Here is a 23,931-nt window from a genome sequence, read left to right as displayed (position 1 = left end):
GTTTACTAGTCCAGTGACAATACCACTATGCCATTACCTCCACTGTGTGTGTGTGTGTGCCTGTGTGTGTGTGTGTGTGTGTGTGACTGTGTTGCCCATTTTTGTGGGTGTGATGGTGTATCTGCGTATGTGTGTGGCTCTGTATGTGTCTGTGTTGTGTGTGTGTTGTGTTTGTGTGTCTGTGTGTGTGTGCGTGTCTGTGTTGTGTGTGTGTGTGTGTCTGTGTGTCTGATTGTGTGGTGTGTGTGTGTGAGTGTCTGTGTCTGTGTTGTGTGTGTGTGTGTGTCTGTGTGGCTGTGTATGTGTCTGTGTTGTGTGTGTTGTGTTTGTGTGTCTGTGAGTGTCTGTGTCTGTGTTGTGTGTGTGTGTGTCTGTGTGGCTGTGTGTGGTGTGTGTCTGAGTGTGTGTGTCTGTGTCTGTGTGTGTGTGTCTGTGTTGTGTGTGTGTGTGCGTGTGTGTCTGTGTGTGCGTGTGTGTCTGTGTGTGCGTGTGTGTCTGTGTGTGTGTGTGTGTCTGTGTTGTGTGTGTGTTTGAGTGTGTGTCCGTGTGTGTGAGTGTGTGTATTGGTGTGTGTCTGTGTCCGTGTGTGTGTGTGTGTGTGTGTCGTGTGTGTGTATGTGTTGTGTGGGTCTGTTTGGGTGTGTGGGCTGTCTGTGTGCCTGTGTGAGTGTCGATGTGTGTGAGTGTGTGTCTATGTTGTGTGTGTGTATGTGTCTGTCTGGATGTGTGTCTGTGTTTGTGTGTCTGTGTGTGTGCCTGTGTGTGTGTTGTGTGTGTCTCTGTCTGTGTGCCTGTGTGTGTGTTGTGTGTGTCTCTGTCTGTGTGTCTGTGTGTGTCTGTGTTGTGTGTGTGTGTGTCTGTGTTGTGTGTGCGTGTGTCTGTGTGTGTCTGTGTGCGTGTGTGTGTGTCTGCGTGTGTGTGTGACTCTTTGTGTGTGTGTCTGCGTGTGTGTGTCTGTCTGTGTGTATGTGTGTCTGTGTTTCTGTGTGTGGGTGCCTGTGTGTGTGTCTGTGTGTGTGCATCTGTCTGTGTGTGTGTGTTTGTGTGTCTGTGTATGTGTGCCAGTGTGTGTCTGTGTGTGTGTGTGTCTATGTGTGTGCGCATCTGTGTGTGTCTGTCTGTCTATGTTGTGTGTGTTTGTGTCTGTCTGTGTGTCTGTGTTGTGTGTGTCTGTTTGTGTCTATCTCTGTATATGTGTGACTGCGTGTGTGTGTGTGTCTGTGTCTGTGTATGTGTGTCTGAGTGTGTGTGTCTGTGTATGTATGCCTGTGTGTGTGTCTGTGTATTGTGTGTGTCTGTGTATGTATGCGCCTGTGTGTGTGTCTGTCTATGTTGTGTGTGTCTGTGTGCGTTTGTGCCTGTCTGTGTGTCAGTGTTGTGTGTGTCTGTTTGAGTGTCTGTATGTCAGTCTGTATCTCTGTGTATGTGTGTCTGCGTGTGTGTCTGTGTGTGGGTGTGTCTGTGTGAGTGTGTGTCTGTGTATGTGAGTCTGTGTGTGTCTGTGTGTGTGTCTGTGTATGTGTGCCTGTGTGCGTCTGTGTGTTGTGTGTGTCTGTGTGTCTGTCTGTGTTGTGTGTGTGTGTCTGTGGGGCTGTGTGTGGTGTGTGTCTGAGTGTGTGTGTGTCTGTGTGTGTGTGTCTGTGTTTTTGTGTGTCTGTGTGTGTGTGTGAGTGTCTGTGCTGTGTGTGTGTGTCTGTCTGTGTGTCTATGTGCGTGTGTGTGTGTGTGTGTCTGTGTTGTGTGTGTGCCTGTGTGTGTGTTTGAGTGTGTGTCTGTGTCTGTGTGTGTGTGTGTGTTGTGTGTGTGTGTGTGTGTATGTGTTGTGTAGGTCTGTTTGGGTGTGTCTGGGTTGTGTGTGTGTGTCTGTGTGCGTGTGTGAGTGTCCATGTGTGTGAGTGTCTGTGTCTGTGTTGTGTGTGTGTGTGGCTGTGTGTGGTGTGTGTCTGAGTGTGGGTGTGTGTGTGTCTGTGTGTGTGTGTCTGTGTGTGCGTGTGTGTCTGTGTGTGTGTGTGTCTGTGCTGTGTGTGTGTTTGAGTGTGTGTCCGTGTGTGTGAGTGTGTGTATTGGTGTGTGTCTGTGTCCGTGTGTGTGTGTGTCTGTGTGTGTGTGTGTCGGTGTGTGTGTGTTGTGTGTGTGTGTATGTGTTGTGTGGGTCTGTTTGGGTGTGTGGGCTGTCTGTGTGCCTGTGTGAGTGTCGATGTGTGTGAGTGTGTGTCTATGTTGTGTGTCTGTGTGTGTGTGTGTCTGTCTGGATGTGTGTCTGTGTTTGTGTGTCTGTGTGTGTGTATGTCTGTGTGTGTGTGTGTCTGTGTATGCGTGCCTGTGTGTGTGCCTGTGTGTGTGTTGTGTGTGTCTCTGTCTGTGTGTCTGTGTGTGTCTGTGTTGTGTGTGTGTGCCTGTGTGTGTGTTGTGTGTGTCTCTGTCTGTGTGTCTGTGTGTGTCTGTGTTGTGTGTGTCTGTGTTGTGTGTGTGTGTGTCTGTGTGCATGTGTTTGTCTGTGTGCGTGTGTGTGTGTCTGTGTGTGTGTGACTCTTTGTGTGTGTGTCTGTGTGTGTGCATCTGTCTGTGTGTGTGTGTTTGTGTGTCTGTGTATGTGTGCCAGTGTGTGTCTGTGTGTGTGTGTGTCTATGTGTGTGCGCATCTGTGTGTCTGTCTGTCTATGTTGTGTGTGTTTGTGTCTGTCTGTGTGTCTGTGTTGTGTGTGTCTGTTTGTGTCTATCTCTGTATATGTGTGACTGCGTGTGTGTGTGTGTCTGTGTCTGTGTATGTGTGTCTGAGTGTGTGTGCCTGTGTGTGTGTCTGTGTATTGTGTGTGTCTGTGTATGTATGCGCCTGTGTGTGTGTCTGTCTATGTTGTGTGTGTCTGTGTGCGTTTGTGCCTGTCTGTGTGTCAGTGTTGTGTGTGTCTGTTTGAGTGTCTGTATGTCAGTCTGTATCTCTGTGTATGTGTGTCTGCGTGTGTGTCTGTGTGTGGGTGTGTCTGTGTGAGTGTGTGTCTGTGTATGTGAGTCTGTGTGTGTCTGTGTGTGTGTCTGTGTATGTGTGCCTGTGTGTGTCTGTGTGTTGTGTGTGTCTGTGTGTCTGTCTGTGTTGTGTGTGTGTGTGTCTGTGGGGCTGTGTGTGGTGTGTGTCTGAGTGTGTGTGTGTCTGTGTGTGTGTGTCTGTGTTTTTGTGTGTCTGTGTGAGTGCCTGTGTTGTGTGTGTGTGTGTGTCTGTGTGGCCGTGTGTGTGGATGTGTCTGTGTGTGCGTGTGTGTCTGTGTGTGTGTCTATGTGTGTGTGTGTGTGTGTCTGTGTTGTGTGTGTGCCTGTGTGTGTGCCTGTGTGTGTGTTTGAGTGTGTGTCTGTGTGTGTGTGTGTCTGTGTGTGCTGTGTGTGTGTGTGTGTATGTGTTGTGTAGGTCTGTTTGGGTGTGTCTGGGTTGTGTGTGTGTGTCTGTGTGCGTGTGTGAGTGTCCATGTGTGTGAGTGTCTGTGTCTGTGTGGCTGTGTGTGGTGTGTGTCTGAGTGTGGGTGTGTGTGTGTCTGTGTGTGTGTGTCTGTGTGTGTTTGTTTGTGTGTCTGTGTATGTGTGCCTGCATGTGTGTGTGGCTGTCTGTGTGTGTCACTGTGTGTGTGCACCTGTGTGTGTCTGTCTGTCTATGTTGTGTGTGTCTATGTGTGTGTCTGTGTATGTGTGCCTGTGTGTGTGTGCCTGTGTGTGTGTTGTGTGTGCCTCTGTCTGTGTGCCTGTGTGTGTGTGCCTGTGTGTGTGTCTGTGTTGTGTGTGTGTGTCTGTGTGCGTGTGTGAGTGTCCATGTGTGTGAGTGTCTGTGTCTGTGTTGTGTGTGTGTGTGTCTGTGTGGCTGTGTGTGGTGTGTGTCTGAGTGTGGGTGTGTGTGTGTCTGTGTGTGTGTGTCTGTGTGTGTTTGTTTGTGTGTCTGTGTATGTGTGCCTGCATGTGTGTGTGGCTGTCTGTGTGTGTCACTGTGTGTGTGCACCTGTGTGTGTCTGTCTGTCTATGTTGTGTGTGTCTATGTGTGTGTCTGTGTATGTGTGCCTGTGTGTGTGTGCCTGTGTGTGTGTTGTGTGTGCCTCTGTCTGTGTGCCTGTGTGTGTGTGCCTGTGTGTGTGTCTGTGTTGTGTGTGTGTGTGTGTCTGTGTGTGTGTGTGTGTCTGTGTGCGTGTGTGTGTCTGTGTGCGTGTGTGTGTCTGTGTGCGTGTGTGTGTCTGTGTGTGTGTGACTCTTTATTTGTGTGTGTGTCTGCGTGTGTGTGTCTGCCTGTGTTTCTGTGTGTGGGTGCCTGTGTGTGTGTCTGTGTGTGTATCTGTCTGTTTGCGTGTGTGTTTGTGTATGTGTGCCAGTGTGTGTCTGAGTATGTGTGTGTCTGTGTGTGTGTGCGTCTGTGTTTTTGTGTGTCTGTGTGTGTGTGTGAGTGTCTGTGTTGTGTGTGTGTGTGTGTGTGTGTGGCTGTGTGTGTGGCTGTGTGTGTGGATGTGTCTGTGTGTGCGTGTGTGTCTGTGTGTGTGTCTATGTGTGTGTGTGTGTGTGTCTGTGTTGTGTGTGTCCCTGTGTGTGTGTTTGAGTGTGTGTCCGTGTGTGTGTGTGTGTCTGTGTGTGTTGTGTGTGGGTCTGTGTCTGTGTATGTGTGTGTATGTTTGTGTGTCTGCGTATGTGTGCCTGCATGTGTGTGTGGCTGTCTGTGTGTGTGTCACTGTGTGTGTGCACCTGTGTGTGTCTGTCTGTCTATGTTGTGTGTGTCTATGTGTGTGTCTGTGTGTGCCTGTGTGTCTGTCTGGATGTGTGTCTGTGTGAGTGTGTGTATGTGTGTGTGTCTGTGTATGTGTGCCTGTGTGTGTGTGTGTTGTGTGTGTCTCTGTCTGTGTGTCTGTGTGTGTGTGCCTGTGTGTGTGTCTGTGTTGTGTGTGTGTGTGCGTGTGTGTGTCTGTGTGCGTGTGTGTGTCTGTGTGTGTATGACTCTTTATTTGTGTGTGTGTCTGCGTGTGTGTGTCTGCCTGTGGTTCTGTGTGTGCGTGCCTGTGTGTGTGTCTGTGTGTGTGTGTGTGTATCTGTCTGTGTGTGTGTGTTTGTGTATGTGTGCCAGTGTGTGTCTGTGTGTGTGTGTGTCTATGTGTGCGCGCATCTGTGTGTGTCTGTCTGTCTATGTTGTGTGTGTCTGTGTGTGTTTGTGTCTGTCTGTGTGTCTGTGTTGTGTGTGTCTGTTTGTGTCTATCTCTGTATATGTGTGACTGCATGTGTGTGTGTGTGTCTGTGTGTGTGTGTCTGTGCGTGTGTCTGTGTGTGTGTCTGTGTATTGTGTGTGTCTGCGTATGTGTGCGCCTGTGCGTGTGTCTGTCTATGTTGTGTGTGTCTGTGTGTGTCTGTGCCTGTCTGTGTGTCTGTGTTGTGTGGGTCTGTTTGAGTGTCTGTATGTCAGTCTGTATCTCTGTGTATGTGTGTCTGCGTGTGTGTCTGTGTGTGTGTCTGTTTATGTGTGCCTGTGTGTTGTGTGTGTCTGTGTGTGTGTGTGTGTGTCTGTGTGGCTGTGTGTGGTGTGTGTCTGAGTGTGTGTCTGTGTTGTGTGTGTGTCTGTGTTGTGTGTGTGTCTGTGTGTGTGTTTGTTTGTGTGTCTGTATGTGTGTGTGGGTCTGTGTCTGTGTATGTGTGTGTATGTTTGTGTGTCTGCGTATGTGTGTCTGCATGTGTGTGTGGCTGTCTGTGTGTGTGTCACTGTGTGTGTGCACCTGTGTGTGTCTGTCTGTCTATGTTGTGTGTGTCTATGTGTGTGTCTGTGTGTGTCTGTGTGTTGTGTGCGTCTGTCTGTGTGTATGTGTCTGTGTGTGTGTGTGTGCGCATGTGTTGTGTGTGTCTGTATGTGTGCCTGTGCGTCTGTGTGTGGATATGTGTCTGTGTGTGTGTGGCTGTGTGTGTGTGTGTGTGTATGTGTGCCTGTGTGTGTTTGTGTCTGTGTGTGTGTCTGTGTTGTGGGTGTGTGTGTGTCTGTGTATGTGTGCCAGTGTGTGTCTGTGTGGGTCTGTGTGCGTATGTGTGTGTCTGTCTGTGTATGTGTGTGTGTCTGTGTGTTGTGTGTGTATGTCTGTGTGTGTATGTGCTGTGTGTGTCTGTGTTTGTGCGCCTGTGTGTGTTTGTGTATGTGGGTGTGTCTGTGTTGTGTGTGTGTGCATTTGTCTGGGTGTGTGTCTGTGTTGTGTGTGTCTGTGTGTGTATGTGTCTGTGTGTGTGTGTGCCTGTGTGTGAGCGTTTGTTATGTGTGTGTCTGTCTATGCGTGTGTCTGTGTATGTGTGTGTGTGTGTGTGTCTGTGTGTGTATGTCTGTGTGCGTGTGTATCTGTGTGTGTGTGGCTCTGTGTGTGGCTCAGTATGTGTGTGTCCCTGTGTGTCTGTCTGTGCGTGTGTGTGTGTGTCTGTGCGTCTATGCTGTGTGTGTCTATGTGTGTGTCTGTGTGTGTGTCTGTGTGTCGGTTTGTATGCCTGTGTATGTGTGTCTGCGCCTGTGTGTGTGTCTGTGTGTATATGTGCCTGTGTGTGTCTGTCTGTGTGTTGTGTGTGTCTGCCTGTGTGTGTGTGTGTCGGTGTGTGTGTGTGCATGTGTTGTGTGTGTCTATGTGTGTCTGTGTGTGTGGGTGTGTGTCTGTGTTGTGTCTTTATCTGTGCCTGTGCCTATGTTGTGTGTGTGTGTGTCTGTATCTCTGTGTGTGTCTATGTGTTTGTTGTGTGTGTCTGTGTGTGTGTCTGTGTGTTTGTTATGTGTGTGTCTGTATGTATGTGTGTATGGCTGTGTGACTGCCTGTGTGTGTGTGCCTGTGTGTGTGTGTGCCTGTGAGTGCATGTCTGTCTGTGTGTGTGTCTGTGTGTGTGTGTGTGTCTGTTTGTCTGTGTATGTGTGTGTGTTAGTGTGTGTGTCTGTGTGTGTGTGTGTTTGTGTGTGTGTGCGTGTGTGTCTGTCTGTGTGTGTCTGTGTGTGTGTGTCAGTGCTTGTGTGTGTCTGTGTATGTGTGTGTACGTCCATGTGCGTCTGTGCTTGTGTGTGTCTGTGTATGTGTGTGTACGTCCATGTGCATCTGTGTGTGTGTCTGTGTGTGTCTCTGTGTGTGTCTGTCTGTGTGTGTGTTTGTGTGTGTGTTTGTGTGTGTCTGTGTGTGTGTGAGTGTTTGTGTGTGTGTGGCTGTGTGTGTGTGTCTGTATGTGTGTGTGGCTGTGTATGTATGCCTGTGTCTGTTTGTGTCTGTGTGTGTGTCTGTGTTTTGGGTGTCCGTCTGTGTCTGTGTGTGTGTCTGTGTATGTGTGTCAGTGTGTGTCAGTGTGTGTCAGTGTGTGTCTGTGTGGGTCTGTGTGTGTGTGTCTGTGTGTGTGTCTGTGTATGTGTGCCAGTGTGTGTGTCTGTGTATGTGTGTGAGTGTCTGTGTGTGTATGTGTTGTGTGTGTCTGTGTTTGTGTGCCCGTGTGTGTTTGTGTATGTGGGTGTGTCTGTGTTGTGTGTGTGTGCGTTTGTCTGTGTGTGTGTCTGTGTTGTGTGTGTCTGTGTGTGTCTGTCTGGCTGTGTGTGTCTGTGTGACAGTGTCTGTGTCTGTGTGTCTGTGTACCTGTGTCTGTGTATATGTGTGTGTATGTCTGTGTGTGCCTGTGTGTGTGTGTCTGTGTGTGTCTGTGTGAGTGTCTGTGTGTGTGTGTCTGTGTGTGTATGTCTGTCTGTGTGCGTGTGTGGCTGTGTGTTTGTGTGTGTGTCTGTGTATGTGTGCCTGTGTGTGTGTGTATGTTTGTGTGTCTGTGTGTGTGTGCACCTGTGTGTGTCTGTCTGTCTATGCTGTGTGTGTCTATGTGTGTGTCGGTGGGTGTGTCTGTGTGTGTCTGTGTGTCTGTCTGTATGTCTGTGTTTGCGCCTGTGTGTGTGTGTGTCTGTGTGTGTGTGTGTGTGTCTGTGTGTGTGTGTGTGTCTGTCTATGTGTCTGTGTGTTGTGTGTGTCTGTCTGTGTGTGTGTGTGTCTGTGTGTGTGCATGTCTTGTGTGTGTCTGTATGTGTGTTTGTGTGTGTGTGCCTGTGCGTTTGTGTGTGTGTGTCTGTATGTGTGCCTGTGTTGTGTGTGTGTGTCTGTATGTCTGTGTGTTTGTGTGTGTCTGTGTGTGTGTGTGTGTGTGTTATGTGTGTGTCTGTATGTGTGTATGGCTTTGTGACTGTGTGTCTGTGTGTGCCAGTGTGTGTGTGTGTCTGTGTGTGTGTGTGTTTGTTATGTGTGTGTCTGTATGTGTATGGCTTTGTGACTGTGTGTCTGTGTGTGCCAGTGTGTGTGTGTGTCTGTGTGTGTGTCTGTTTGGCTGTGTGCGTGTATCTGTCTGTGTGTGTGTGTGTGCCTGTGTGCGTGGGTGTGTGTATGTATGACTGTGTGTATGTGTGTCTGTGTGTGTGCGCGTGTGTGTCTGTGTGTGTGTTTGTCTGTGTCTGTGTATGTATGTGTACGTCCATGTGTGTCTGTGTGTGTGTCTGTGTGTATATGTGTGCGTGTCTGTGTGTGTGTATCTGTGTGTGTGTCTGTGTGTGTGTCTGTCTGTGTGTGTGTTTGTGTGTGTGTCTGTGTGTTTGTCTCTGTGTGTGCTTGTGAGTATGTGTGTGTGACTGTGTGTGTGTGTTTGTATGTGTGCCTGTGTGTGTGTCTGTCTGTGTATGTTTCTGTGTGTGTGTTTGTGTCTGTCTGTGTGTCTGTGTTGTGTGTGTCTGTTTGTGTCTATCTCTGTATATGTGTGACTGCGTGTGTGTGTGTGTCTGTGTCTGTGTATGTGTGTCTGAGTGTGTGTGTCTGTGTATGTATGCCTGTGTGTGTGTCTGTGTATTGTGTGTGTCTGTGTATGTATGCGCCTGTGTGTGTGCCTGTCTATGTTGTGTGTGTCTGTGTGCGTTTGTGCCTGTCTGTGTGTCAGTGTTGTGTGTGTCTGTTTGAGTGTCTGTATGTCAGTCTGTATCTCTGTGTATGTGTGTCTGTGTGTGGGTGTGTCTGTGTGAGTGTGTGTCTGTGTATGTGAGTCTGTGTGTGTCTGTGTGTGTGTCTGTGTATGTGTGCCTGTGTGTGTCTGTGTGTTGTGTGTGTCTGTGTGTCTGTCTGTGTTGTGTGTGTGTGTCTGTGGGGCTGTGTGTGGTGTGTGTCTGAGTGTGTGTGTGTCTGTGTGTGTGTGTCTGTGTTTTTGTGTGTCTGTGTGTGTGTGTGAGTGTCTGTGCTGTGTGTGTGTGTCTGTCTGTGTGTCTATGTGCGTGTGTGTGTGTGTGTGTCTGTGTTGTGTGTGTGCCTGTGTGTGTGTTTGAGTGTGTGTCTGTGTCTGTGTGTGTGTGTGTGGTGTGTGTGTGTGTGTGTGTGTATGTGTTGTGTAGGTCTGTTTGGGTGTGTCTGGGTTGTGTGTGTGTGTCTGTGTGCGTGTGTGAGTGTCCATGTGTGTGAGTGTCTGTGTCTGTGTTGTGTGTGTGTGTGGCTGTGTGTGGTGTGTGTCTGAGTGTGGGTGTGTGTGTGTCTGTGTGTGTGTGTCTGTGTGTGCGTGTGTGTCTGTGTGTGTGTGTGTCTGTGCTGTGTGTGTGTTTGAGTGTGTGTCCGTGTGTGTGAGTGTGTGTATTGGTGTGTGTCTGTGTCCGTGTGTGTGTGTGTCTGTGTGTGTGTGTGTCGGTGTGTGTGTGTTGTGTGTGTGTGTATGTGTTGTGTGGGTCTGTTTGGGTGTGTGGGCTGTCTGTGTGCCTGTGTGAGTGTCGATGTGTGTGAGTGTGTGTCTATGTTGTGTGTCTGTGTGTGTGTGTGTCTGTCTGGATGTGTGTCTGTGTTTGTGTGTCTGTGTGTGTGTATGTCTGTGTGTGTGTGTGTCTGTGTATGCGTGCCTGTGTGTGTGCCTGTGTGTGTGTTGTGTGTGTCTCTGTCTGTGTGTCTGTGTGTGTCTGTGTTGTGTGTGTGTGCCTGTGTGTGTGTTGTGTGTGTCTCTGTCTGTGTGTCTGTGTGTGTCTGTGTTGTGTGTGTGTGTGTCTGTGTTGTGTGTGTGTGTGTCTGTGTGCATGTGTTTGTCTGTGTGCGTGTGTGTGTGTCTGTGTGTGTGTGACTCTTTGTGTGTGTGTCTGTGTGTGTGCATCTGTCTGTGTGTGTGTGTTTGTGTGTCTGTGTATGTGTGCCAGTGTGTGTCTGTGTGTGTGTGTGTCTATGTGTGTGCGCATCTGTGTGTCTGTCTGTCTATGTTGTGTGTGTTTGTGTCTGTCTGTGTGTCTGTGTTGTGTGTGTCTGTTTGTGTCTATCTCTGTATATGTGTGACTGCGTGTGTGTGTGTGTCTGTGTCTGTGTATGTGTGTCTGTGTGTGTGTGTCTGTGTATGTATGCCTGTGTGTGTGTCTGTGTATTGTGTGTGTCTGTGTATGTATGCGCCTGTGTGTGTGTCTGTCTATGTTGTGTGTGTCTGTGTGCGTTTGTGCCTGTCTGTGTGTCAGTGTTGTGTGTGTCTGTTTGAGTGTCTGTATGTCAGTCTGTATCTCTGTGTATGTGTGTCTGCGTGTGTGTCTGTGTGAGTGTGTGTCTGTGTATGTGAGTCTGTGTGTGTCTGTGTGTGTGTCTGTGTATGTGTGCCTGTGTGTGTCTGTGTGTTGTGTGTGTCTGTGTGTCTGTCTGTGTTGTGTGTGTGTGTGTCTGTGGGGCTGTGTGTGGTGTGTGTCTGAGTGTGTGTGTGTCTGTGTGTGTGTGTCTGTGTTTTTGTGTGTCTGTGTGAGTGCCTGTGTTGTGTGTGTGTGTGTGTCTGTGTGGCCGTGTGTGTGGATGTGTCTGTGTGTGCGTGTGTGTCTGTGTGTGTGTCTATGTGTGTGTGTGTGTGTGTGTGTGTGTCTGTGTTGTGTGTGTGCCTGTGTGTGTGTTTGAGTGTGTGTCTGTGTGTGTGTGTGTCTGTGTGTGCTGTGTGTGTGTGTGTGTATGTGTTGTGTAGGTCTGTTTGGGTGTGTCTGGGTTGTGTGTGTGTGTCTGTGTGCGTGTGTGAGTGTCCATGTGTGTGAGTGTCTGTGTCTGTGTTGTGTGTGTGTGTGTCTGTGTGGCTGTGTGTGGTGTGTGTCTGAGTGTGGGTGTGTGTGTGTCTGTGTGTGTGTGTCTGTGTGTGTTTGTTTGTGTGTCTGTGTATGTGTGCCTGCATGTGTGTGTGGCTGTCTGTGTGTGTCACTGTGTGTGTGCACCTGTGTGTGTCTGTCTGTCTATGTTGTGTGTGTCTATGTGTGTGTCTGTGTATGTGTGCCTGTGTGTGTGTGCCTGTGTGTGTGTTGTGTGTGCCTCTGTCTGTGTGCCTGTGTGTGTGTGCCTGTGTGTGTGTCTGTGTTGTGTGTGTGTGTGTGTCTGTGTGTCTGTGTGTGTGTGTGTGTCTGTGTGCGTGTGTGTGTCTGTGTGCGTGTGTGTGTCTGTGTGCGTGTGTGTGTCTGTGTGTGTGTGACTCTTTATTTGTGTGTGTGTCTGCGTGTGTGTGTCTGCCTGTGTTTCTGTGTGTGGGTGCCTGTGTGTGTGTCTGTGTGTGTATCTGTCTGTTTGCGTGTGTGTTTGTGTATGTGTGCCAGTGTGTGTCTGAGTATGTGTGTGTCTGTGTGTGTGTGCGTCTGTGTTTTTGTGTGTCTGTGTGTGTGTGTGAGTGTCTGTGTTGTGTGTGTGTGTGTGTGTGTGGCTGTGTGTGTGGATGTGTCTGTGTGTGCGTGTGTGTCTGTGTGTGTGTCTATGTGTGTGTGTGTGTGTGTCTGTGTTGTGTGTGTTTGAGTGTGTGTCCGTGTGTGTGTGTGTGTCTGTGTGGTGTGTGTGTGTGTGTGTGTATGTGTTGTGTAGGTCTGTTTGGGTGTGTCTGGGTTGTGTGTGTGTGTCTGTGTGCGTGTGTGAGTGTCCATGTGTGTGAGTGTCTGTGTTGTGTGTGTGTGTGTCTGTGTGGCTGTGTGTGGTGTGTGTCTGAGTGTGGGTGTGTGTGTGTCTGTGTGTGTTTGTTTGTGTGTCTGTGTATGTGTGTGTGGGTCTGTGTCTGTGTATGTGTGTGTATGTTTGTGTGTCTGCGTATGTGTGCCTGCATGTGTGTGTGGCTGTCTGTGTGTGTGTCACTGTGTGTGTGCACCTGTGTGTGTCTGTCTGTCTATGTTGTGTGTGTCTATGTGTGTGTCTGTGTGTGCCTGTGTGTCTGTCTGGATGTGTGTCTGTGTGAGTGTGTGTATGTGTGTGTGTCTGTGTATGTGTGCCTGTGTGTGTGTGTGTTGTGTGTGTCTCTGTCTGTGTGTCTGTGTGTGTGTGTGTGTGTGTTATGTGTGTGTCTGTATGTGTGTATGGCTTTGTGACTGTGTGTCTGTGTGTGCCAGTGTGTGTGTGTGTCTGTGTGTGTGTGTGTTTGTTATGTGTGTGTCTGTATGTGTATGGCTTTGTGACTGTGTGTCTGTGTGTGCCAGTGTGTGTGTGTGTCTGTGTGTGTGTCTGTTTGGCTGTGTGCGTGTATCTGTCTGTGTGTGTGTGTGTGCCTGTGTGCGTGGGTGTGTGTATGTATGACAGTGTGTATGTGTGTCTGTGTGTGTGCGCGTGTGTGTCTGTGTGTGTGTTTGTCTGTGTCTGTGTATGTATGTGTACGTCCATGTGTGTCTGTGTGTGTGTCTGTGTGTATATGTGTGCGTGTCTGTGTGTGTGTATCTGTGTGTATGTTGTGTGTTTGTGTGTGTCTGTGTGTGTGTCTGTCTGTGTGTGTGTTTGTGTGTGTGTCTGTGTGTTTGTCTCTGTGTGTGCCTGTGAGTATGTGTGTGTGACTGTGTGTGTGTGTTTGTATGTGTGCCTGTGTGTGTGTCTGTCTGTGTATGTTTCTGTGTGTGTGTTTGTGTCTGTCTGTGTGTCTGTGTTGTGTGTGTCTGTTTGTGTCTATCTCTGTATATGTGTGACTGCGTGTGTGTGTGTGTCTGTGTCTGTGTATGTGTGTCTGAGTGTGTGTGTCTGTGTATGTATGCCTGTGTGTGTGTCTGTGTATTGTGTGTGTCTGTGTATGTATGCGCCTGTGTGTGTGTCTGTCTATGTTGTGTGTGCCTGTGTGCGTTTGTGCCTGTCTGTGTGTCAGTGTTGTGTGTGTTTGTTTGTGTGTCTGTGTATGTGTGCCTGCATGTGTGTGTGGCTGTCTGTGTGTGTCACTGTGTGTGTGCACCTGTGTGTGTCTGTCTGTCTATGTTGTGTGTGTCTATGTGTGTGTCTGTGTATGTGTGCCTGTGTGTGTGTGCCTGTGTGTGTGTTGTGTGTGCCTCTGTCTGTGTGCCTGTGTGTGTGTGCCTGTGTGTGTGTCTGTGTTGTGTGTGTGTGTGTGTCTGTGTGTGTGTGTGTGTGTCTGTGTGCGTGTGTGTGTCTGTGTGCGTGTGTGTGTCTGTGTGTGTGTGACTCTTTATTTGTGTGTGTGTCTGCGTGTGTGTGTCTGCCTGTGTTTCTGTGTGTGGGTGCCTGTGTGTGTGTCTGTGTGTGTATCTGTCTGTTTGCGTGTGTGTTTGTGTATGTGTGCCAGTGTGTGTCTGAGTATGTGTGTGTCTGTGTGTGTGTGCGTCTGTGTTTTTGTGTGTCTGTGTGTGTGTGTGAGTGTCTGTGTTGTGTGTGTGTGTGTGTGTGTGGCTGTGTGTGTGGATGTGTCTGTGTGTGCGTGTGTGTCTGTGTGTGTGTCTATGTGTGTGTGTGTGTGTGTGTCTGTGTTGTGTGTGTCCCTGTGTGTGTGTTTGAGTGTGTGTCCGTGTGTGTGTGTGTGTCTGTGTGTGTTGTGTGTGTGTGTGTGTGTGTATGTGTTGTGTAGGTCTGTTTGGGTGTGTCTGGGTTGTGTGTGTGTGTCTGTGTGCGTGTGTGAGTGTCCATGTGTGTGAGTGTCTGTGTTGTGTGTGTGTGTGTCTGTGTGGCTGTGTGTGGTGTGTGTCTGAGTGTGGGTGTGTGTGTGTCTGTGTGTGTTTGTTTGTGTGTCTGTGTATGTGTGTGTGGGTCTGTGTCTGTGTATGTGTGTGTATGTTTGTGTGTCTGCGTATGTGTGCCTGCATGTGTGTGTGGCTGTCTGTGTGTGTGTCACTGTGTGTGTGCACCTGTGTGTGTCTGTCTGTCTATGTTGTGTGTGTCTATGTGTGTGTCTGTGTGTGCCTGTGTGTCTGTCTGGATGTGTGTCTGTGTGAGTGTGTGTATGTGTGTGTGTCTGTGTATGTGTGCCTGTGTGTGTGTGTGTTGTGTGTGTCTCTGTCTGTGTGTCTGTGTGTGTGTGCCTGTGTGTGTGTCTGTGTTGTGTGTGTGTGTGCGTGTGTGTGTCTGTGTGCGTGTGTGTGTCTGTGTGTGTATGACTCTTTATTTGTGTGTGTGTCTGCGTGTGTGTGTTTGCCTGTGGTTCTGTGTGTGCGTGCCTGTGTGTGTGTCTGTGTGTGTGTGTGTGTATCTGTCTGTGTGTGTGTGTTTGTGTATGTGTGCCAGTGTGTGTCTGTGTGTGTGTGTGTCTATGTGTGCGCGCATCTGTGTGTGTCTGTCTGTCTATGTTGTGTGTGTCTGTGTGTGTTTGTGTCTGTCTGTGTGTCTGTGTTGTGTGTGTCTGTTTGTGTCTATCTCTGTATATGTGTGACTGCATGTGTGTGTGTGTGTCTGTGTGTGTGTGTCTGTGCGTGTGTCTGTGTGTGTGTCTGTGTATTGTGTGTGTCTGCGTATGTGTGCGCCTGTGCGTGTGTCTGTCTATGTTGTGTGTGTCTGTGTGTGTCTGTGCCTGTCTGTGTGTCTGTGTTGTGTGGGTCTGTTTGAGTGTCTGTATGTCAGTCTGTATCTCTGTGTATGTGTGTCTGCGTGTGTGTCTGTGTGTGTGTCTGTTTATGTGTGCCTGTGTGTTGTGTGTGTCTGTGTGTGTGTGTGTGTGTCTGTGTGGCTGTGTGTGGTGTGTGTCTGAGTGTGGGTGTGTGTGTGTCTGTTGTGTGTGTGTCTGTGTGTGTGTTTGTTTGTGTGTCTGTATGTGTGTGTGGGTCTGTGTCTGTGTATGTGTGTGTATGTTTGTGTGTCTGCGTATGTGTGTCTGCATGTGTGTGTGGCTGTCTGTGTGTGTGTCACTGTGTGTGTGCACCTGTGTGTGTCTGTCTGTCTATGTTGTGTGTGTCTATGTGTGTGTCTGTGTGTGTCTGTGTGTTGTGTGCGTCTGTCTGTGTGTATGTGTCTGTGTGTGTGTGTGTGTGCGCATGTGTTGTGTGTGTCTGTATGTGTGCCTGTGCGTCTGTGTGTGGATATGTGTCTGTGTGTGTGTGGCTGTGTGTGTGTGTGTGTGTGTATGTGTGCCTGTGTGTGTTTGTGTCTGTGTGTGTGTCTGTGTTGTGGGTGGGTGTGTGTCTGTGTATGTGTGCCAGTGTGTGTCTGTGTGGGTCTGTGTGCGTATGTGTGTGTCTGTCTGTGTATGTGTGCATGTGTGTGTGTCTGTGTGTTGTGTGTGTATGTCTGTGTGTGTATGTGCTGTGTGTGTCTGTGTTTGTGCGCCTGTGTGTGTTTGTGTATGTGGGTGTGTCTGTGTTGTGTGTGTGTGCATTTGTCTGTGTGTGTGTCTGTGTTGTGTGTGTCTGTGTGTGTATGTGTCTGTGTGTGTGTGTGCCTGTGTGTGAGCGTTTGTTATGTGTGTGTCTGTCTATGCGTGTGTCTGTGTATGTGTGTGTGTGTGTGTGTCTGTGTGTGTATGTCTGTGTGCGTGTGTATCTGTGTGTGTGTGGCTCTGTGTGTGGCTCAGTATGTGTGTGTCTCTGTGTCCCTGTGTGTCTGTCTGTGCGTGTGTGTGTGTGTCTGTGCGTCTATGCTGTGTGTGCCTATGTGTGTGTCTGTGTGTGTGTCTGTGTGTCGGTTTGTATGCCTGTGTATGTGTGTCTGCGCCTGTGTGTGTGTCTGTGTGTATATGTGCCTGTGTGTGTCTGTCTGTGTGTTGTGTGTGTCTGCCTGTGTGTGTGTGTGTCGGTGTGTGTGTGTGCATGTGTTGTGTGTGTCTATGTGTGTCTGTGTGTGTGGGTGTCTGTGTTGTGTCTTTATCTGTGCCTGTGCCTATGTTGTGTGTGTCTGTATCTCTGTGTGTGTCTATGTGTTTGTTGTGTGTGTCTGTGTGTGTGTCTGTGTGTTTGTTATGTGTGTGTCTGTATGTATGTGTGTATGGCTGTGTGACTGCCTGTGTGTGTGTGCCTGTGTGTGTGTGTGCCTGTGAGTGCATGTCTGTCTGTGTGTGTGTGTGTCTGTTTGTCTGTGTATGTGTGTGTGTTAGTGTGTGTGTCTGTGTGTGTGTGTGTTTGTGTGTGTGTGCGTGTGTGTCTGTCTGTGTGTGTCTGTGTGTGTGTGTCAGTGCTTGTGTGTGTCTGTGTATGTGTGTGTACGTCCATGTGCGTCTGTGCTTGTGTGTGTCTGTGTATGTGTGTGTACGTCCATGTGCATCTGTGTGTGTGTCTGTGTGTGTCTGTCTGTGTGTGTGTTTGTGTGTGTGTTTGTGTGTGTCTGTGTGTGTGTGAGTGTTTGTGTGTGTGTGGCTGTGTGTGTGTCTGTATGTGTGTGTGGCTGTGTATGTATGCCTGTGTCTGTGTGTGTGTTTGTGTTTTGGGTGTCCGTCTGTGTCTGTGTGTGTGTCTGTGTATGTGTGTCAGTGTGTGTCAGTGTGTGTCTGTGTGGGTCTGTGTGTGTGTGTCTGTGTGTGTGTCTGTGTGTGTGTCTGTGTATGTGTGCCAGTGTGTGTGTCTGTGTATGTGTGTGAGTGTCTGTGTGTGTATGTGTTGTGTGTGTCTGTGTTTGTGTGCCCGTGTGTGTTTGTGTATGTGGGTGTGTCTGTGTTGTGTGTGTGTGCGTTTGTCTGTGTGTGTGTCTGTGTTGTGTGTGTCTGTGTGTGTCTGTCTGGCTGTGTGTGTCTGTGTGACAGTGTCTGTGTCTGTGTGTCTGTGTACCTGTGTCTGTGTATATGTGTGTGTATGTCTGTGTGTGCCTGTGTGTGTGTGTCTGTGTGTGTCTGTGTGAGTGTCTGTGTGTGTGTGTCTGTGTGTGTATGTCTGTCTGTGTGCGTGTGTGGCTGTGTGTTTGTGTGTGTGTCTGTGTATGTGTGCCTGTGTGTGTGTGTATGTTTGTGTGTCTGTGTGTGTGTGCACCTGTGTGTGTCTGTCTGTCTATGCTGTGTGTGTCTATGTGTGTGTCGGTGGGTGTGTCTGTGTGTGTCTGTGTGTCTGTCTGTATGTCTGTGTTTGTGTGTTTGCGCCTGTGTGTGTGTGTGTCTGTGTGTGTGTGTCTGTGTGTGTCTGTGTGTCTGTCTATGTGTCTGTGTGTTGTGTGTGTCTGTCTGTGTGTGTGTGTGTCTGTGTGTGTGCATGTCTTGTGTGTGTCTGTATGTGTGTTTGTGTGTGTGTGCCTGTGCGTTTGTGTGTGTGTGTCTGTATGTGTGCCTGTGTTGTGTGTGTGTGTCTGTATGTCTGTGTGTTTGTGTGTGTCTGTGTGTGTGTGTTATGTGTGTGTCTGTATGTGTGTATGGCTTTGTGACTGTGTGTCTGTGTGTGCCAGTGTGTGTGTGTGTCTGTGTGTGTGTGTGTTTGTTATGTGTGTGTCTGTATGTGTATGGCTTTGTGACTGTGTGTCTGTGTGTGCCAGTGTGTGTGTGTGTCTGTGTGTGTGTCTGTTTGGCTGTGTGCGTGTATCTGTCTGTGTGTGTGTGTGTGCCTGTGTGCGTGGGTGTGTGTATGTATGACTGTGTGTATGTGTGTCTGTGTGTGTGCGCGTGTGTGTCTGTGTGTGTGTTTGTCTGTGTCTGTGTATGTATGTGTACGTCCATGTGTGTCTGTGTGTGTGTCTGTGTGTATATGTGTGCGTGTCTGTGTTTGTGTGTGTCTGTGTGTGTGTCTGTGTGTGTGTCTGTGTGTGTGTCTGTCTGTGTGTGTGTTTGTGTGTGTGTCTGTGTGTTTGTCTCTGTGTGTGCCTGTGAGTATGTGTGTGTGACTGTGTGTGTGTGTTTGTATGTGTGCCTGTGTGTGTGTCTGTCTGTGTATGTTTCTGTGTGTGTGTTTGTGTCTGTGTGTGTTTGTGTGTGTGTTTGTGTGTGTGTGCCGGTGCGCCTGTGTGTGTTTGTGTGTGCCTGTGTTATGTGTGTGTGTGTGTGTGTGTTTGGTGTGTGTGTGTGTGTTTGTGTGTGTTTGGTGTGTGTGTGTGTGTTTGTGTGTGCGTTTGTTATGTGTGTGTCTGTATGTGTGTATGGCTGTGTGACTGTGTGTCTGTGTGTGCCAGTGTGTGTGTATGTCTGTGTGTGTGTCTGTCTGTGTCTGTGTGTGTGTCTGTGTATGTGTGTGTCTGTTTGTCTGTGTGTGTGTGTCTGTCTGTGTGTGTGTGTGCCTGTGTGTATGTGTGTCTGTGTGTGTGTGTTTGTGTGTGTCTGTGTATGTGTGTGTATGTCCATGTGTGTCTGTGTGTGTGTCTGTGTGTATATGTGTGTGTGTCTGTTTGTGTGTATCTGTGTGTATGTTGTGTGTCTGTGTGTCTGTCTGTGTGTGTGTTTGTGTGTGTCTGTGCATGTTTGTCTGTGTGTGTGTGTGTCTGTGAGTGTGTGTGTGTGTTTGTGTGTGTGTCTGTGTATGTTTGTCTGTGTGTGTGTCTGTGAGTATGTGTGTGTGACTGTGTGTGTGTTTGTGTGTGTGTCTGTGTGTCTGTCTGTGTGTGTGTGTCTGTGTGTGTGTGTATTGTGTGTGTGTCTGTGTGTGTCTGCCTGTGTGTGTATGTTTGTGTTTGTGTGTCTGTGTGTGTGTTTGTTTGTGTCTGTGTGTGTGTGTGTATGTCTGTGTGTTTATGTGTTTGTCTTTGTGCGTGTGTGTTTGTGTGTGTGTCTGTCTGTATGTCTGTTTATGTGTGTGTGTTGTGTGTTTGTGTGTGTCTGTGTGTGTGTGTTTTTGTGTCTGTGTGTATGTTTTTGTGTGTGTGTGTCTGTGTGTGTGTCTGTGTGTGTCTGTCTGTGTCTGTGTGTGTGTTTGTGTGTGTCTGTGTATGTTTGTCTGTGAGTGTGTGTGTGTGACTGTGTGTGTGTGTTTTTGTGTGTGTGTCTGTATGTGTGTATGTGTCTGTGTGTGTATGTTTGTGTGTGTGTGTTGTGTGTGTGTCTGTCTGTGTGTGTTTGTGTGTGTGTCTGTGTGTGTGTCTGTGTGTGTTGGTGTGTGTGTCTGTGTGTGTGGGGTGTGTGTGTGTCTGTGTGTGTGTATGCGTGTCTGTGTGTGTGTGTGTATGTCTGTCTGTGTGTTTATGTGTGTGTCTTTGTGCGTGTGTGTCTTTGTGTCTGTGTGTTTGTGTGTGTGTCTGTCTGTATGTCTGTGTGTGTGTTTGTGTGTCTGTCTGTGTGTTTGTGTGTGTGTGTTGTGTGTTTGTGTGTGTCTGTGTGTGTGTGTTTTTGTGTCTGTGTGTGTGTTTTTGTGTCTGTGTGTGTCTGTGTGTGTGTGTGTGCCTGTGTGTGTGTCTGTGTGTGTGTCTGTCTGTGTGTGTGTTTGTGTGTGTCTGTGTATGTTTGTCTGTGTGTGTGTGTCTGTGAGTATGTGTGTGTGACTGTGTGTGTGTGTGTTTGTATGTGTGTCTGTGTGTGTCTGTATGTGTGTGTGTGTCTGTGTGTGTATGTTTGTGTGTGTCTGTGTGTCTGTGTATGTGTGTGTTTGTGTCTGTGTGTGTGTGTGTGTCTGTATGTGTGTATGGCTGTGTGACTGTCTGTGTGTGCCAGTGTGTGTGTGTGTCTGTGCCTGTCTGTGTGTATGTCTGTGTGTGTGTGTATGTTTGTCTGTGTGTGTCTGTCTGTGTGTGTGTGTGCCTGTGTGTGTGTGGGTGTGTGTATGTATGTCTGTGTATGTGTGTCTGTGTGTGTGCGTGTGTGCCTGTGTGTGTGTTTGTGTGTGTCTGTGTATGTACGTCCATGTGTGTCTGTGTGTGTGTGTCTGTGTGTGTTTGTGCGTGTGTCTGTGTGTGTTTGTGCGTGTTTGTGCGTGTGTGTGTTTGTGCGTGTGTGTGTTTGTGTCTGTGTGTGTTTGTGTGTGTGTCTGTCTGTATGTGTATGTGTGTGTTTGTGTGTATGTGTGTGTTGTGTGTATGTGTGTGTGTGTGTTTGTGTGTCTGTGTGTGTGTCTGTGTGTGTGTGCGTTGTGCGTGTGGTGTTTGTGTGTTTGTCTGTGTCTGTTTGTGTGTGTGTGTGTTTGTTTGTGTGTCTGTGTGGTGTGTTTGTGTGTCTGTGTGTGTGTGTGTCTGTGTATGTGTGTGTTTGTGTCTCTGTGTGTGTGTTTGTTTGTGTGTGTGTCTGTGCGTCTGTGTGGTGTGTTTGTTTGTGTGTCTGTGTGTGTGTGTGTTTGTGTGTGTGTTTGTGTCTGAGTGTGTGTGTGTCTGTGTGTTGTGTGTGTGTGTGTTTGTTTGTGTGTGTCTGTGTGTGTGTGTGTCTGTGTGTGTGCGTGGTGTGTGTGTCTATGTGTGTGTGTTTGTGTGTGTGTCTCTGTGTGTGTGTTTGTGTCTGTCTGTGCGTCTGTGTGTGTGTGTGTGGTGCAGTGCGTACTCACTCTGTTCACTTTCATGAGGGGTGTGGGATCAGCTTTTGACTGGTTCAGAGAGTGCATTACATTGAAAGTAAATATTGTGAAAAATAACACTCGGCCTGTACGATCTCTTGGACAAGTCAGGTGGCAAATTTGATGCTCTTTTTCCCCCATTGAATATCAGAATAGTACAGCAGAAAAGGAGGCTGATTGGCCCATCAAGTGAGCAATCCAGTTAGTTCTACCCCCCACTCTTTCCCCATAACCTTGCAACTTTTTCCCCTTTAAGTATTTTCTTATTTCCCATTATGAGGATACCATTGGATGTACAATCACTATCCTAATCCTGGTCACATGTTGTGCAATAAAACTTTTCCTTATGTTGCCTCACCGACGATGATCTGGACTTCAACGTGTCACATTTATATGATTGTGTACTTGATTTGGGAGTCGTAGATGGTGTTGAATGATCAACGTGGAAAAGAGCTCAATTCTCCAACATTGAAACTCCCGTGCCCAATTGATGAGCACAATAATTGCAGAAAAAGAAAGTTAAAAAATCAAAGCGATCAAGCAATTATCCTGCAATCCTCCGTTCCTCTTCACAGAATCAGGGAATAATACAGAGCAGAAGAGGCCCGTTGGCCCATCGAGTCTGCACCGATGCATGAAAAACACCTGAACTGCCGACCTGGTTCCACTTGCCAGCACTTGGCCCATAGCCTTGAGGGGCCAAGAGCAAGTCCTTTTTGAAGGATGTGAGACACCATGGCTGGGATTCTCCGATCCCGCGCCAGGTTGGAGAATTGGCGAGGGGGGGGGGGCAGCGGATTGCGCCACGCCGCTCCGATTCCGGGCTGCCGAAAGAATCGCCGCAAATCGCGTCGGCGTGGTCGCTGCGGCGCCAGTCGGGGGCCGTTGAAAGCAGCCCCCCCCCCCCCCCCGGCGATCTTTCACGTTTGCGTATGGTTCTACCTGGCGGGACCGTGCCGATCTGGCTGCGGGGGCTGTTCTGGTGGGGGGGGGGTGCAGCCGACCCCAGGGGGGGCCTCCACGGTGGCCAGGCCCGCGATCGGGGGCAACCGATCAGCGGGCGGGCTCATTCCGGGAGGGGCCTATGTTCCTCCGTGCCGGTCCCCTGTAGGGCTCCGCCATGTTGCCCGCACGGTCCCGCGCCGGCCGTGGCGCGCCAGCTTTCAGCGGCAGAGCAGCGGACAGCACTCCGGCTCCGTTCTAGCCCCCCTAGGAAGGGGTGAATGCCTGGGCCTCGAGGCCCGTTGACGTCGGCGTCGCTCGCCCGGTTTTGACGCCGGCGTCAACACTTGGCCGGGTTTCAGAGAACCCCGGCCCCTGCCTCAACCACCCTCCCAGGCAGTGCGTTCCAGACCGTCACCACCCTCTGGGTAAAAATGTTTTTCCTCAAATCCCCCCTAAACCTCCAGCCCTGACCTTGAACTTGTGTCCCCTCCTAACTGACCGTTTAACTAAGGGGAACAGCTGCTCCACCCTGTCCCTGCCCCTCATAATCTTGTCCCTCTTCTGGGATTTTGTTCTTAAGCAGATTTGGTAGGAACATAGGAACAGGAGTAGGCCATTCAGCCCATTGAGCCTGCCCCGCTATTCAATACGATCATGGCTGACCAGATACTTCAATGCCTTTCTGCCCCTGCTTTTGGCAGGCGGGAAAGGCAGTGGGAGTGGGGAATCGGAGGGTGAGTCCCAAAGTGGCTTTCACGCCGGTGAGATTTTCCCACCCTTGCCAGTGACGTAACGCGGTTCCCACCCTGCAATGACAGGAACTCCATTATAATACATCAACACATGCTTAGTAAGCCTCCCAAATGTATCATTTCCCCCAGGCAGGGAACACCCCCACCCCCCCACCCCACCCCGCCCCCCCACCCCCGGTGAGGTTCACACCAGGTTTTGAAAAGCAGGTAACTTGCCCACCAAGGGCAAACAGATAAATACAGACCCCAGGAAGGAGAGGGGCATGGCAGGCAGTGCACCTGCTGCCAGGGGGAGGGGCTTCCGTTGGGTAAGGGCGGGGGCTCCCGCGTCCATGGGGGTGGGGTTTCCCAAAGGGGGGGAAGGAATGGTTTCTGTGTCCATGGGGTGTTCCTTTGTTTATTTTCTTTTAGATCGGTTCGCCATGGGACCCGCCTATTCACTTCCTTTTCCCAAAGTTTTTAAAATTACAGCGGGAAAACCCAGCAAGACATCTGGTGGCGTGCCCACTGCTTTTCCCGCCGGAGACAACACTTGGAAAAAATATCGCAAAATCAAACCGTGCCTCCATCGGCCTCCTTGGGCAGGTATGAAAAATTCCACAGCCCTGTTTCAAAAATACAGCAGGGAAGCTCTCCCTGGTGTCCTTTATGCAAAAGGAATTTAGAGTACCCAATTATTTTTGTTCCAATTATGGGGCAATTTAGTGCGGCCAACCGATCTACCCTGCTCATCTTTTTTGGGTGGGGGGAGGTGTCGGTTCTGAGACCCACGCAGACACGGGAAGGAAACGCCACACGGAGTTTGTGATAGTGACCCGGGCCGGGATCGAACCCGGGTCCTCAGCGCGGTGAGGCAGCAGAGGTAACCACTGCGCCACTGTGCCATCCCCAATAAACGCTCTTGACAGACAGTTGTCACGTTATTTAGCATCTTAAGGTTTGTGAGTTCAGCAACAGCGTCGTCAGGGAAAACTGGATGTTTGAACTTAGAAACCTGAGTATGCCTGGAGACAGAATTTGTTTTCTGCTGTTATATTTCTTTGTGAGTGCTTCGTTTCGCAGTTTCCTCATGTTTACATGCTGAAGAAACAGTGAGGATTTCTCCCACTCATTAATTAATGATGTTTGTAATCACTTGAAGTGTTCACACATTCCAAAAACACAATGTGATCGGTCTATTCTTTACGCCTGTCCATTCTTCCTTGTCAAACCTGCAAGAGTGTCTCCTGGGAGGAACTTTCAATAAAATCTCACTTAATTAGCATTGCAGATTTGTTCATAGCCACAGGTTTACCTTCTTTTCAGATTAAAGACCATTATGCCTGTTGTCAACATTGAACATTTCTCCAGTTGGCTCGATGTATCGAATGCTGTTAGTTGTTCAGATCATTTGTCACTCCCGCGCAGTGTCGCACACAGGATTTAATTTCTGGTGAAAAGTGGTCTCACTCATTTTCTGAGTGCGTGCTCATGTCCCGGCCCGTTTGGCCTAGCCTCCTGCCTGAGCCATGTCGATAACAACCTCATGCCGCTTCCTCTATTGCATCAAAACCTCCTCCGCCTGTCACAATATGTGGATATTGCAAAGCACACAAAGGGTTAATGTAATGTTACTACTCTAGTCACTAGATGGTGCTAGAGAGCAACCATATAAATATCACCTGCCTCCTTGACTTCTGGGAGATAGATGGAGATAGATGGAGAGAGTGGGAGAGAGCAAGACAGAGTAGTTGTG

At 49.1% G+C, this 23,931-nt stretch overlaps 1 protein-coding gene across 5 annotated transcripts in view; it reads left to right on the top strand.

Moving 5' to 3' along the window:
* The window catches only part of aff2 (AF4/FMR2 family, member 2), a 658,399-nt gene that overhangs the window by 26,149 nt on the left and 608,319 nt on the right, over positions 1-23,931 (top strand). The gene's annotated exons all lie outside the window — the stretch shown is intronic.

This window comes from Scyliorhinus torazame, chromosome 5 (genome assembly GCF_047496885.1).
Source record: "Scyliorhinus torazame isolate Kashiwa2021f chromosome 5, sScyTor2.1, whole genome shotgun sequence".
NCBI classification, from domain to species: Eukaryota; Metazoa; Chordata; class Chondrichthyes; order Carcharhiniformes; family Scyliorhinidae; genus Scyliorhinus; species Scyliorhinus torazame.
This window is presented reverse-complemented; position numbering and strand designations above follow the sequence as displayed.